The sequence below is a fragment of the Pan troglodytes genome, chromosome 1, assembly GCF_028858775.2.
Source record: "Pan troglodytes isolate AG18354 chromosome 1, NHGRI_mPanTro3-v2.0_pri, whole genome shotgun sequence".
Lineage (NCBI taxonomy): Eukaryota > Metazoa > Chordata > Mammalia > Primates > Hominidae > Pan > Pan troglodytes.
Window position 1 is genome coordinate 90,985,065 of NC_072398.2, and position 14,835 is coordinate 90,999,899.

Sequence of the window (14,835 nt, forward strand, 5' to 3'; positions counted from 1 at the left end):
GAAAATACAAAAATTAGCCGGGTATGGTGGCACCCACCTGTAATCCCAGCTACTCGGGAGGTTGAGGCTGAAGTGAGCCAAGATCACACCACTGCACCGAGCGAGACCCTGTCTCAAAAAAAAAGAAAAGAAAAAAGAAATTACGAAGGCAAACAAAAAATAGTACTGGCCAGGATTCCTGTAATGTGAAGTTCAAAAATAGAACTAATAGATTATTAGTTCTCTTTTAAAGAGCGTTGAATGGGAAGAGGAGCCATGAAGGAGAGTTCTGGGTGCTGAAAATGTTCTTTATCAGGGTAGTAGGTTATGCTTGGGTTTCTTACAGGAAACCAACTCTAAAACAGGAAAGGAGAGGAAGCCAAAGTAAACTATATTAACGTGGGGAGCTTTATAAATGACTTTACTTTGGGGCATGTTACCAGATACTAAGGCTAATATATTGGAAAGAGTAAAACAAGAAAGGAGAGAAAGTCAATACAGTGGTGCTATCAAGCTGGTCGCCACTATGGAAAACTGGATCTGACCTCACCGGAATCCTCTGATGAGCAATGAAGATCTTGCCTCAGAATTGTCCACCTGAGGGGTATGAGAGGAACACAAAGCCCTGACTCCCATCCCCTAATAGTCACGGATTGCCCATTGGGTCTTAATTCCCCCACACTTGCAGTTTTGAGCATTCATAAATGCTAAGTAGCTTCTCACAGGTGTCCCAACCACATTGGGAATAAAGACTTCGTGCAAAAAAGCAGGGGATATGCAGTGAGCTGAGCTGAGGTTCTGTAACCAAGAGCCTCACCAAGAGCTGGAGGAAAACAAATGGGCTGAGGTGTAAGGCACGGTACAAGAGATGTCTGCTACTACTATGTTTTAAGGTCAAATGAAGAATATATAGACACAAAATAAAAAATCAAATTTTTTTCCATAGGAAAACTTCAATATTCCACAGCCTGTTCAGTAACTGTTTAACTTTCAGTGCCACCTAGTGGTGACATTCACAAGCATCATGTTACAGCTCTTTAATGGTTTCAAGGGAAAATCCTCATAATATTGTATGTGGTTCAACGTCACTCCATTATGAGTTGAAAATCCCGTGCCTGATGTAGAACACTCACCTGCAGTAACAGCTGTTCATCTGTTGGGACCCTTATCTTAACTCACCACTTTCAGAAGAGCAGACAAACTCAATTTGGTACTTGTAAGTAAACTACCTTGATGTGGGGAGCTTTGTAGATAAGACCTCACTGTATATGGAGGATTTTAGCTGCCTCTGGGCTACTTCCCCCGTATTTTATCTCAAAGTTACCGTCATTGTTAAATGAGATCTCCATATTGCATCTGTAATCTAAAAATCCTAATTTCTCTAGCCTCCTGGAGTCACTGTTTACTTAAATCTCCAAATTAAAGTATACCAAATGAATTCCATTAAGCCAAGTTAATTATTATAAAACCAAAGTTAAATAATGTTTTTCTCATTTTATCTTTGTTGTATTAAAAGTATATTCATTAGCATCAAGTCTTTTTCATATGAAAAAAATTATTCATGGTGGAAATAAAAACACTAATTGGTGAATCAAATACGAATTTCACCTATACAAAGGGTTTGCATTTGTGAGTTTTCTTTTGTACCCATTATTTCTTAAAAATTCAATTTTTCCAGATTTCCAAATTGATTTCAATGTTTCTATATGACATTTTATCCATTATAATCCATTATAAATCATAGTTTGTGTTGGTTTTGCTGCTATTCATAGTTATTTAAAGTTTTAGATAGAGCAAAGGTAGCTTGTTAACACATTAATGCATTTCTAATCAAATTTCTATGATTGTCCTTTGTCCTGAATTTGATTACCATATTGCTAATTTGGTTCTCTTACCAACTTTGCAAATTGTATACTAATTATGCAGGCTAGGGACTGAGTAAAAAGCATAGAATGGAATTAAATGTTCTTTGTTGTATAGACAATGATTATGTCACCTACAAATAAATGTAGTAGACTTATTATTTTCCAGTTTATGACTTTAACTTCTTGCCTTTGCCTAATTAATTCTTAACTAATGAGATTGGGACATCCAGTACAGTGCTGAATAGATATGCAGAGCACAGACATTCTTGCCTTGTTCCCAACATAAGAAAAGTATACAATATCACCATTAAGTATTATGTTAGCTATAACTTTTTGCTGTTGCTTTTTGTCAAATTGAGGAAATTCCTTTTTATTTCTAATTTACTAGTAGCTTTTTGTCATAAACAGATGTTGAATGTTTCGAAACTTCTGTTTGTTCAAATAAACACATGATTATTTTTCTATAATTCTCTACATTCTCCAATATTTTGAATATAGGAATTATATAGGAACAAAATATAGGAGAATATAGGAATAAAGTATCGGCAAATTATTGAGATTAATTACACTTTAATTTTCAAATATTAAGACAATATTTATTTTCTGTGATAAACCCCACATAATTATGATTTAATAAACTTTTATATATTGCTAGATTTTATTAAACTATTTAAAGATGTTTGTGTCTAACTTTATGAGTAATATTATTCTGAATTTTCTTTTCTTCTAATTTGTTTATAAAGTTTCAGTATTAGGAATATGCTATCTTCCTAAAGTAAGATTTTAAGTAAGATTGATATTTTTTCTTCTTTAAATGTTTGATAGAATTCACTAAGCCTTCTGGGTGATGCTTTTTCTTTATGAGGGGTTTTTAAAACAAAATATGTTAATATTTTTTATTTATTATTTTATTTTTGCTTTATCGTACTTATTATTTACTATTTATTTTAATGACAAATTATCATCATAGAGCTATTCAAACGTTCTGTCTTTCTGTCTCACTTTCAGTAAATTGAGTTCATTAAGGATTTTTTTCATTTAAAAGTACATTTTCAAATATATTGGTATAAATTTTTTCATTAAATTTTCAACTTATCTCTTTAATAGTAAGATTTGTTATAATATTCTTTTTTATTGTTAATACTGGTAATTTGTTATTTTTCTCTTTTTTCTTGATCATTCTTGCCAGGAAGCTATCAATTTTATTAATCTCAAAACTAAACATTTGGCACTATTTATTTTCTCTATTGTTTGTTTTCTGTTTTATTGATTTCTTCTTTATCTTTATTATTATCTCCTATTTATGTTGGGTTTACTTTGCTCTTTTTGTTCTTGCTTTTTAAGGTGGAAGTTAGCTCACTGATATTAAACATTCCTTCTTGTTGTTCTATAACATTAATATTTGAAGCTCTGAAGTTCCTGTTTTCACCACGTTTAAAGTATCTCACATAATTCGATATGTTGTGTCTTTATTATCATTTATTTAAAAATGTTTTCTAATTTCTTTTTTGAATTCTTTACTAATCCATGAAATATTTAGAATTGTGTTGCTTAATTTTTAAATATTTGGGTATTTTTTAGATTTCTTATTGTTATTGATTCTAAATTCAATTCCATTGTGATCAGAGAACATACTCAGTGATTTCAGTCCTTTCATGTTTATTTAGACTTTTTTATGGCTCAGCATGTGGTCTACCATGGTAAATGTACTATGTGTGCAGGAAAAGAACACATATATTCAGAAGTTATTAGATGTAATGTTCAATAGGTGTATATCAGGCCATATTGATTGGTAGTATTGTTCAAACCTTCTATATCTTTATTGATTTTTGTTCAGTTTATCAGTTGCTGAAAGAAGGTGTGTTAAAAATCTCCAACCATGTTTGTGATTTAATTTTTACTTTGTTTTTATTAATCTTTTTATCATTAATTTTGAGTTGTTATTATTAAGTGCATTGCCATTTATAATTTTTATTTCTTCTTTGTGAACGATTAATTTATTATTATAAAGTATTCTACTTAGTTACTATTTTCAGTTCTTTTCCATCCTTCTTTTATATCTGAGTTTATAACTTGTATTATATCTCTTCATCTTGACAGACTTCTTTTAGCATTTCTTAGTAGGTCTACAGGCAACAAATTCCCTGCACTTTCATTTTCATTTTCAAAATGTCTTTATTTCACTTTTATTTGTAAAGGATATTTTTGCTGCAAGTAGAATTCTAAGTTGATGGGTTGTTTCTTCTTGCTTGTTTGTTCTTAGTAATTTAAAGATGTGTTTTATTCCCTCTTCTCTGGCTTCCATTTCTAATAAGAAGTCAATTGCCATTCTTCCCATTGTTCCCCTGGATGTGCTGTCTTTTTTCATGGTTGTTTTTAAAATTATCTTATCATTGGTTTTCAGCAGCTTATCTATGCTGAAAAGTTTCTCTATGCTTTGCTCTGTCAGCAGTTTGACTATGACATGCCATGGCATAGTTTCTTTGTATTTATTCTGTTTGAAATTCACTAGGATTTCTGAACTTATAGATTAATATTTTTCAATTTGGGGAAAATTTGGTCATTATTTCTTAAAAGATGATTTCTGCCCGAGTCTAATTATTATTTTAAAAAGTTGTAGACACTGTATAGATTTATAAATATTTCAGTATTTTTTCTCTATGTCTTATCTTGGATGATTTCTATTGACCTTTCTTCAAGACAACTGACTCTTCCTTCTGCATTGCTTGTTCTGCTGTTAAGGCCACCAGGTATGTTTTTGTTTTTCAGAATTCATTCTATGAGTTTCTTTTCTAATTTTTATTTATTTTACAAGATTCTTCATATATTCATCCATTCATTTCATCTTTTACTTATAATTTCCCAAATATATTTATAATACTAGTTTTTAAAATCCTTTTCTGTCAGTTCCAATGTCTGGGTTATCTGTGAATTTGTTTCTTTTGATTTGTTGATTTTCTTATGGGTCCCTTTTTTTTTACATCTGTGGTCATGTTTTATGTCATACTGAACACAGTATTTACATCTGTGGTCATGTTTTATGGTATACTGAACGTAGTACATGGATAACAGTGAAGAGTGAGTTATGCAACTCTTTTGCTTTGTTTTTATTTCCAGGCATGCGCAATCTCTTCTATGTGTGGCTGCCAAAGTAGGAAAGTGATTATTCATATTTCACTGAGTATCAGGTTAATCTTGAACTAAGCAGCAATTTTTAAGATTGAATTCATCACTGGTTAGGCTTTCCTCCTGATGCCACAGCTGATTCTACCAAAGCCTAATTTCTTTTTACTTTTCTTTTTTTTTTTAGACGGAGTTTCGCTCTTATTGCCCAGACTGGAGTGCAATGGTGCGATCCCGGCTCACTACAACCTCCGCCTCCCAGGTTCAAGTGATTCTCCTGCCTCAGCCTCCTGAATATCTGGGATTACAGGTGCCCGCTACCATGCCCGGGTAATTTTTGTATTTTTTAGTAGAGATGGGGTTTCACCATATTGGTGAGGCTGGTCTCGAACTCCTGACCTTGTTATCTGCCCACCTCGCCTCCCTAAGTGCTGGGATTACAGGCATGAGCCACTGCGCCCGGCCTCCAAATCCTAATGTCTTTGATCTTATCAATGTTCAATCCTGGAGCCTAGTGTGTCTTGGACCTGCGTTTTGCCTTTTGAATCAGTAGGAGCAGAACTCTGTTGCCAGGCACCACAAGAATACGTAAGACTAGAAAGTTGTTTCTGCTTTTTTCTTTTTTTTTCTTTTTTTTTTTTTTTTTTTTGAGACGGAGTCTCACTCTGTCACCCAGGCTAGAGTGTGCAGTGGCGCGGTGTGGGCTCACTGCAAGCTCCGCCTCCCGGGTTCACACCATTCTCCTGCCTCAGCCTCCCCAGTAGCTGGGACTACAGGCGCCCACCACCACGCCTGGCTAATTTTTTTTTTTTTTTTTTTTTTTTTTTTGGATTTTTAGTAGAGATGGGGTTTCACCGTGTTAGCCAGGATGGTCTTGATCTCCTGACCTCGTGATCCGCCCGCCTCGGCCTCCCAAAATGCTGGGATTACAGGCGTGAGCCACCGCGCCCGGCCGTTTCTGCTTTTTAGCCCCACCCTATTCTTAGTAAAATGGGAATGGGACGCCAGAAAGCATTTCTGAGTTAAGTATATTATTGCTGCATTTGGGAGTCTTCTAGACTCCAATGTCCCTGCCTGGCCACCAAAGTGCCAATAGCTCATCTATCTCAGTCTTTGGCAGGCTTTCTTCTCTGCCTTTGCCTCCACAAACTGCCACTGCTTAACGGTCACTCACAAAGGGCTCCCCTCTCTGAAAATTGGTCCTTCTGGACTTTTCTTGCAACTACCATTCTTCAGTAGTTTCATAAATGAGTAAGAGTTTTATAACATCTGAGGGGTGGGGGTTTTTTTATGTTACCATAGGAGCAAATGTGTTCCACATCCTTTCACACGCTACACAGAAAATTGTATATTGTGTTTAAATCATAGCCAAATTGCAAAGAAAATTATGGTTTCTTTATTTTGTTCATAACTGATCTAATCTTTCTCATTATTATCTCCTTCTAGGTTGAAAGGATTATAAAATGTAATTATGTTTAAAATTCCATGTGATCTAAAATTCCATCATTCTGTCATGAGCCCAGGAGCTCCTGCTGCATAAAACATATGCTAATCAATAAATGTGATACATCACATCAACAGAATAAAAAACAAAAAAATCATATGATCATCTCCATAGATGCAGAAAAAGCATTTGATAAAATTCAATATCCCTTCATAATAAATACTGGCAACAAATTAGGCATAGAAGGAACATATTTCCACATAACAAAGGCCATATATGACAAACCCACAGCTAACATTATACCGAACGGGGAGAAGCTGAATGCCTTTCTTCCAAGAACTGGAACAAAACAAATATGCTCTCTTTCACCACTCCTACTCAACACAGTGCTAGAAGTTCTGTCTAAAGCAATCGGGCAAGAGAAAGAAATAAAGGTTTTCCGAATTAGAAAACAGGAAGTCTAATTGCCCCCTTTTTGAAGATTACATGATCTTATATCTAGAAAAATGTAAAGACTCCACCAAAAATTCTCAGAACTGATCAACACAGTAAAGTTGCAAGATACAAAATCAGTCAACATGCAAAAGTCAGAAGCATTTCTATATACCAACAACAAGGTAGCTGAAAAAGAAATCAAGAAAGCAATCCCATTTATAATAGCTACAAAAAAAAAAAAATACCTAGGAATGAATTTAACCAGGGGAGTGAAAGATATCTAAGGAAAACTGCAAAACATTATTGAAAGAAATTGAAGATGACACAAACAAATGGAAAAAACATCCCATCTGCAAGGAATGGAAGAATTATATTGTTAAAATATCCATACTACCCAAAGCAAAATATAGATTCAATGTAACTGCTATCAAAATGCCAATGACAGTCTTCACAGAAATAGAGAAAACAATCCTAAAATTTGTGTGGAACCACAAAAGACCCCAAATAGCCAAAGCAATACTGAGCAGACAGAACAAAGTTGGAGGCCCGTCACGCCACCTGACTTCAAAATATACTACAAAGCCATAGGAAGCAAACGTCCTCGTATTTGTATAAAAACAGACACACGGACCAGGAGAGAGAAACTAGAAATAAGTCCACATTTACAGCCAACCGATTTTTGACAAAGGCACAAGAACATACATTAGGGACAGGACACGCTGTTCAATAAATGGAGCTGGCTCTACTACTATTTGGAAGGTCCTTGGGCTCTACTTTGTCCTTTGCATTGAAAACAGTGTGGGATCAATGTGTGTGTATGTGATTTGGTTGTTGGATTGGCTTTGCTTTTTCATTTTTTATTTTCCTTATTTTAAAAGTACATCTTTTCCTCTCACATTTTACTAAGTTAATTTCTGCTTTTGAAAAGTTGAGTCTCAAAGCATAAAAACTAAGCCTTCATTTCTAAGGTGGATGTGAAAGTCATTTAACTTTATTCATGCCTTATCTTACAGCTTTAATATCAAATAGGTTAGGAGAGCCCAGGGGAAGTAATGGGGGAGGGGAGAAGGAAATTCTTTCTGAATGAATATATTTTTTGTTGTTTTGCATGTTTAATGTACAAGATCCTCGAGAGATCATGGCCTTTGAATATGCATACAACCTTTAAATTGTGCCTACTAATTTATAGCAGGATGCTTTGGTGTCTAAAAACTTCTGACTTTCTGGGATTATAATAATAATTCCCAGCCATACTCCTACTTAATTTTACCAACCATAATTGAACACTGTAAATTACTGATATATTAATGTTTTATAGCACTTGGGTAGTCTAACTGTGACTTTAATTATGTTTGCCAGTTATCTGTTTGAAATCAATTTGTATCTGAGCAGCTACTGAGACTGTTAAGTTGTACAGATATTATTCATGACAGTTTGTACCGTGGAAGGTGCTTAATAAGAAACAAAAGGTTTGGCCTTTGTCCAATAAATCACTAACTAATGTCAATAAATCAAGTACAGTATGATGCACTAAAATAAAATAAAATATGGTGCTGTGAAAACTTGCTATCCACAAGCCGAAGAATAAGACTAGATTCCTATCTCTCACCATATACAAAAATCAAATCAAAACAGAATAAAGACTTAAATGGAAGACCTGAAACTATAAAACCACCAGAAGAAAACACAGGGGAAATGCTTCAGGACATTGTTTAGGCAAAGATTTTATGGCTAAGACCCCAAAAGCACAGGCAACAAAAACAAAAATAGACAAGTGGGACTATCTTAAACTAAAAAGCTTTATTCGCTCAGCAAAGGAAACAATCAACAGAGTGAAGTGACAATCTGCAGAATGGGAGAAAATATTTCCAAATTATTCATTTGGTAAGGGCCTAGTATCCACAAAATACAAGAAATTCAAACAACAGCAAAAGGAAGGAAGGAAGGAAGGGAGGGCGGCTTTCCAGCCCCAGACCCCGACCCTGCAGCCGCCAAGATGTTGATGCCTAAGAAGAACTGGATTCCCATTTATGAACTCCTTTTTAAGGAGAGAGTCATGGTGACCAAGAAGGATGTCCACATGCCTAAGCACCTGGAGCTGGCAGACAAGAATGTGCCCAACCTTCATATCATGAAGGCCATGCAGCCTCTCAAGTCCCAAGGCTAAGTGAAGGAACAGTTTGCCTGGAGACATTTCTACTGCTACCTTACCAATGAGGGCATCCCGTATCTCCGTGATTACCTTCATATGCCCCAGAGATTGTGCCTGCCACCCTAAGCCGCAGCCATTCTGAGACTGGCAGGCCTCAGCCTAAAGGTCTGAAGGGTGAGCGACCTGCAAGACTCACAAGAGGGGAAGCCGACAGAGATACCTACAGGCAGATTGCTGTGCCCCCTGATGCCGACAGGAAGGCTGAGGCTGAGGCTGGGGCTGGGTCAGAGACGGAATTCCAGTTTAGAGGCAGATTTGGTTGTGGAGGTGGTCAGCCACCTCAGTAAAGTTGGAGAGGATTATTTCGCATTAAACAAACTTACAGCCAAAAAAATTAAAAAAAAAAAATCTCATTAAAAACTCGGCACAGGATACGAATAGAAATTTCCCAAAAGAAGACAAACAAATGACCAACAGGTATATCAAAAAATGTTCAACATCACTAGCCATCAAGGAAATGCAAATCAAAACCACAATGAGATATCACCTTACTCCAGTTAAAATGACTACTATCAAAAAAAAAAAAAAAAAACCATAACGAATGCTGGCGAAGTTGTGTAGAAAATGGAACTCTTATACATTGTTGATGGGAATGTAAATTAGTATAGCTATTATGGAAAACAATAGCACTAGTCACAATAGCCAAGATATGGAATCAATCTAAGTCCATCAATGGATAAATGAATAAAGAAAATGTGGTGTGGCCACATTAATGCATACAAACATACAGTTAGATAGAAGGAATAAGTTTGGTGTTCAATACTATAGCAGGGTAACTATAGTTAACATATTGTATATTTCAAAATAGCTGGAAGAAAAGATTTGAAATGTTACCAAGCACAAAGAAATGGTAAATGTTTGAGGCGATGGGTATATTAAACACTCTGATTTGACATTACACATGTATACATGTATCAAAATATCTCATACACCCCATAAATACATACAATTATTATGTATCAACTTAAGAATTTTTTAAAAAGTAAATAGGAGAGGTTATTCTTTATGAGAGGGACAATGGGAAGCGGAGAGGAAGGGATACTAATTTTCTTTTCTGTCAGCATTTGTTTGAATTTTTAATCATATGTATGTTACATGATTTTTGTCATCAGGACTTATCTGCTGAAGAGGCACAATTTATTTTCTTTGTGTCACTAATTAAACTAGCTATTAATTGTTTTTTAAAGAAATGGATAAAGATGTCAAATCAACAGCTTCAGCTTTTATCTTTAAAAGCTAGGGGGAAAAGAACAAACTAAACCCAAATTAAACAGAAGAAAGAAATCAATGAAAAGATTAATAAAACCAACAAACCTCTAGCCTGATTAATCTGTGGAGAAAGAGGAACAATAGAAATTATCAATATCAGAAAAAGTTATTCAGATTATCTATTTCTTTTTTTTTTTTTTTTTTTTTTTGAGACAGAGTCCCACTTTGTCACTCAGGCTGGAATGCAGTGGTGCGATCTTGGCTCATTGCAACCTCCACCCCCCAGGTCCAAGCGATTCTCCTGCCTCAGCCTCCCGAGTAGCTGGGACTACAGACGCCAGCCACTGTGCCCAGCTAATTTTTATATTTTTAGTAGAGACAGGGTTTCACCATCTTGGTCAGGCTGGTCTTGAACTCCTGACCTCGTGATCCACCCGCCTTGGCCTCCCAAAGTGTTGGGATTACAGTCGTGAGCCACCACGCCTGGCCATCTGTTTCTTTTTGAGTGAACTTTGGTAGTCTGTATTTTTCAAGGTGTTTATTCATTTAATCAGAGTTGTTAAATAACTCTATATCTGCTAAAGAAAAGTGCATTTGTAGTTAAAAGCCTGCCTAAAAATGTCCCAAGACTGCATCTAAATGTTAAAACCAAATATACATCCAAAACTGAAAATGAAAAGTAGTCTGAGAAATGTGCTTTTGCCTTTCCAGTTTCAGCAAACCAATTCATAGCATCCACGACCCTGCGTTTTAGATGAAGCATTTCTTCACCTAGATTCCAATAATTTGGAAAAGAAAAGAGAAAATGGTATCTCTACAAAATAAACTATTTTTCCTCCATTTTGAAAAGCCCTTGAATGACCTGCAATTGATTAATAGATTCTGGAGCAAGAGAGCCAGCACACTGATCAGGGGAGCTAACAAAGAATTAATAGATTCCAGGAGGGTGAGGAGTAGAGCCCAAAAAATGGTCTCCAGGGTGTTAGATACCAGAAGTCAGGAAGATGTGCTGTGGTAGCACAAAGCCATGCATTAAGATTTTACTTATCGGCCAAGCACCGCGACTCACGCCTGTAATCTCAGCACTTTGGGAGGCCAAGGTGGGCAGATCACCTGAGGTCAGGAGTTCAAGACCAGCCTGGCCAACATAGCCAAACACCATCTTTATGAAAAAAAATACAAAAATTAGCCAGGCATGGTAGCGGGCGCCTGTAATCCCAGCTACTTGGGGGGCTGAGACAGGAGAATCGCTTGAACCTTGAACCTAGGAGACAGAAGTTGCAGTGAGCCGAGACTGCACCATTGTACTCCAGCCTGGGGGACAGAGTGAGACTCTGTCTCCAAAGGAAAAAATATATATTTTACCTGTTCTTTTGAGGTGATAACTATTGGGGGACCTGCCCCAATAATCATGTAGGTTCATTTCTATTTTCCTAAGCGTCGGCTGGCTTGAGAAATAAAGGGACAGAGTACAAAAGAGAGAAATTTTAAAGCTGGGCATCCGGGGGAGACATCACACATTGGTAGGATCCGTGATGCCCCACAAGCCACAAAAACCAGCAAATTTTTATCAGGGAGTTTCAAAAGGGGAGGGAGTATACGAATAGGTGTGGGTGACAGACATCAAGTACTTAACAGGGTAATAGAATATCATAAGGCAAGTGGAGGCAGGGCGAGATCACAGGACCACAGGATGGAGGCGAAATTAAAATTGCTAATGAAGTTTCAGGCACCATTGTCATTGATAACATCTTATCAGGAGACAGGGTTTTGAGATCAACCGGTCTGACCAAAATTTATTAGGCGGGAATTTCCTCTTCCTAATAAGCCTGGGAGTGCTATGGGAGACTGGAGTTTATTTCACCTCTGCAATCTCGACCATAAGAGACAGGTACGCCCCGGGGGGGCCAGTTCGGAGACCTACCCCTAGGTGCGCATTCTCTTTCTCAGGGACGTTCCATGCTGAGAAAAAGAATTCAGGAATACTTCTCCCATTTGCTTTTGAAAGAAGAGAAATATGGCTCTGTTCTGCCCGGCTCACCGGCAGTCAGAGTTTAAGGTTATCTCTCTTATTCTCTGAACAATTGCTGTTATCCTGTTCTTTTTTCAGGGTTCCCATGTTTCATATTGCTCAAACACACATGCTGTACAATTTGTGTAGTTAACGCAATTATTACAGGGTCCTGAGACGATATACATCCTTCTCGGCTGACAGGATTAAGAGATTAAAGCAAAGACAGGCATAGGAAATCACAAGGATATTGATTGGGGAAGTGATAAGTGTCCATGAAATCTTTACAATTTATGTTTAGAGACTGCAGTAAAGACAGGCATAACAAATTACAAAAGTATTAATTTGGGGAAATAATAAATGTCCATAAAATCTTCACAATCCACATTCTTCTGTCATGGCTTCAGCCGGTCCCTCCGTTTGGGGTCCCTGACTTCCCGCAACAGATAACCAAGAGTAAAAATTTTGTAAAATTTTAGGAAAGTAAACGGAGGTATTATCAGAGTCATATGGTATCTATTGTCTTAATGTTTTATCATACTTTCATATTAATTTAAATTGTGGTATCATATTTCATCATGCTAAGATGTCACCAATTGTAATTATGCAAATATTTTATGTACCACTAAGAAAAGAAAAAAACTGTCAAATAACCAACACAATATTTTTATCTCTTTGTGTTTTAACTTTTCAAGTGGTCTTTTGAACTTTTTTAGACAAGCATATTAATTATATATAATTTTTGTGAATAAACAAAAGAAAATGTAAGAGAAATAAATTGGTTTACAGATTCTCAAAACTTAGTAAAGTTGTTCTAGTTCTTTCAAGTCAAAGTTAATATATCTAACTCATTTCTTTCAATGACTGCCCCTTGTTCCATGGTTTGCCTGTAACAGAAACTGCAAGTTGCCTCATCAAATTCATTAGCAACAAAATCTGATTTTTAGTTAGGCGTATTCTCACCAGATTAAATGCTAGCTATCCCAGCCTCACTGGCATGTAGATGTGGTCGCATGAATGCTTCTTATCAAGACAATAGAATAAGGTTTGTGTTCATGTATCCTACTTCTGTTAATTCACTTTAAAAGTGGGGATAAAGGCGGTGTCCTTTTTTCTTCCTCCATCCTGCTACCCAGAAAACTCTTGTGATGGATCACACTTTAGCATTTAACATGGGGCATAACAACAAGTAACAGAGCAATGAGCTCGACAAAGCCGGGTCCCTATTAACCTCAGGAAGCTAGCCTTTGAGTGCTTATGTCTGGACTTCTATTCTGTAGGATAATAGAAGTCTCGTTTAAGACTTTTACTTGTTTAAGTCTCCTTTTTGGGGTGCTGTTTTTGCTTTAAGCAACTGCACCTATTCCTAATTAATGTCTATTTTCAGTTTTTGGCCACTACAAAATGTACACATATATACATAAAGGGCTGCAACTATCATCTTGTACATACATCCTCAAACACTGGTGCTTTCGTTTTAATAAAATATGTTCCCCAAAGTAGGATTTTTGAGTTCAAGGGCCCATTAATTTTTCATGTAAAGAGATTTTTGCCAAAAAGCTTTCAAAAAGCTGTTTAAAAAAATAATATATTATCCTCCTTCATTGTTATCAATTTGATAAGTTAGAATGGATATCTCATGATTCTTCTGTGACTACTAATGAGAATAGTTATCTTTGTTATGTTGGCAATGTTAAATTTTTCTTCATGAGTTATCTTTTCATAGTCTTTTCCCATTTATTATCTGAATGTTGAACTTATTCTTATAAATTTGTGAGTGACTATGCTCATTATTAATATTAACTAACACTATCTGTCATTTGTAATATAGATATTTTCCCAATCTATAGTTGGTTTATGCCATCTATTGCCTTAAGAACTTTTTATTTGTTAGTATATCTATATTTTATTTATAGTTTCTGTATTTCTGTTTTGATTAAAAATATTCAAAACTTCCATGTCTTTAATACATCTGGAGTTTATTTATGGTTATTCTATGAGGCAAAGTTCCAATTAGTTTTTTTCTACATGAATAGGAAGTCCATCCATTAATTATTCTTTGCAGTAATATGCAATAGCATCTCATACATAAATTTCCATATATATTGAGATCTATTTCTTAGCTTTCTATTCTATTCCTCTATTCTTCTATTTGTCAACTTCTATTTTGTTACCATGATGTTTTGATGACATTGGCTCTGGGTTTTAATATCTATTATGGCAGACTCCCCATTTGTACTATTTTTTATATGTTGGGGTCATTTTAATACTACTTAGAATTTTATTTAATTTACAAATTTGAAGAGATAATTAATATTTAACTATATTAAATGTTCTAAACTAAGACTATAGCATGGCTTTTCATAAATTCAGAACATGTTTATTGTCTTTCAGAGGACTCTATACTCTTTTTCATATGGGTCGACAATATTCTTGTGAAAGGTATTCTTAAGTCTTTAAAATTCTTGTCTTTTTTTAATGGACTATTAATAGACTATTATTTCCCATTTACATTTCTACTTGGTTATTGTTAACAGGAAAAATAGCTTTGATTTTC

General features: G+C 35.5%; 1 pseudogene; it reads left to right on the forward strand.

Annotated features, from left to right (window-relative positions):
* The first annotated feature begins 1,081 nt into the window (after nucleotides 1-1,081).
* On the forward strand, nucleotides 1,082-12,995 carry LOC107968850 (small ribosomal subunit protein eS10-like; annotated as a pseudogene).
* The last annotated feature ends 1,840 nt before the right edge of the window (nucleotides 12,996-14,835 follow it).